We start from the raw sequence: 399 nt of genomic DNA on the forward strand, positions 1-399 counted from the left end.
ATTTCACGAAAAACAGACAATTTAAAAATGCAACCTAAAAGAATAAAGAAGGATTTGTCTATATTGTGACAACTTCTCCATTTCCCTCCTACCTACAGCACAGCACATAAGGTCCTATCCTTAGACATGCAAGTAAATTTGCTCATGCAACTAGTCATATTAGCTTTGATGGGACTGCTCATGTAAGTAAAATCACCCATGTGTCTAAATATCTGAAGGACTAGGCTTTTAATCTGCAGCTCCCAAACCTGATCATTGCATTTGCTTGGGCTACAAGTAAAATTATCTATTTGAGCTCTTAAAGTTGGGTTTTCTCCTATACCTCTTTCTGTCTTGAAAAGAAAAGATAAAAGAAAAGAAACCTCATTATGCAGAAAGTACAGTACTTGTCACACAGCC

The sequence above is a fragment of the Mauremys reevesii genome, linkage group 5, assembly GCF_016161935.1.
Source record: "Mauremys reevesii isolate NIE-2019 linkage group 5, ASM1616193v1, whole genome shotgun sequence".
In the NCBI taxonomy this organism is placed as follows: Eukaryota; Metazoa; Chordata; order Testudines; family Geoemydidae; genus Mauremys; species Mauremys reevesii.